Below are 379 nucleotides of genomic sequence, written 5' to 3' on the forward strand. Positions count from 1 at the left end.
CCGATACAGTCATCAATGTAACGGAGGAAGAGGTGGGGTTTAGGGCCGGTGTAGGTACGGAAGAGGGATTGTTCCACGTAACCTACAAAGAGGCAGGCGTAGCTTGGGCCCATGCGGGTACCCATGGCTACCCCCTTTGTCTGTAGGAAGTGGGAGGAATTGAAAGAGAAGTTGTTGAGTGTGAGGACGAGTTCGGCTAAGCAGATGAGGGTATCAGTGGAGGGGGACTGGTCGGGCCTGCGGGACAGGAAGAAGCAGAGGGCCTTAAGGCCATCTGCATGGGGAATGCAGGTGTAGAGGGACTGGACATTCCTTTTTATCCCAGCAGCGATAGAATACAGGGATCATAATTCCTGGCTGCAGAGTAAGAAGACAAATT

The sequence above is a fragment of the Rhincodon typus genome, chromosome 17 (genome assembly GCF_021869965.1).
Source record: "Rhincodon typus isolate 14 chromosome 17, sRhiTyp1.1, whole genome shotgun sequence".
In the NCBI taxonomy this organism is placed as follows: domain Eukaryota; kingdom Metazoa; phylum Chordata; class Chondrichthyes; order Orectolobiformes; family Rhincodontidae; genus Rhincodon; species Rhincodon typus.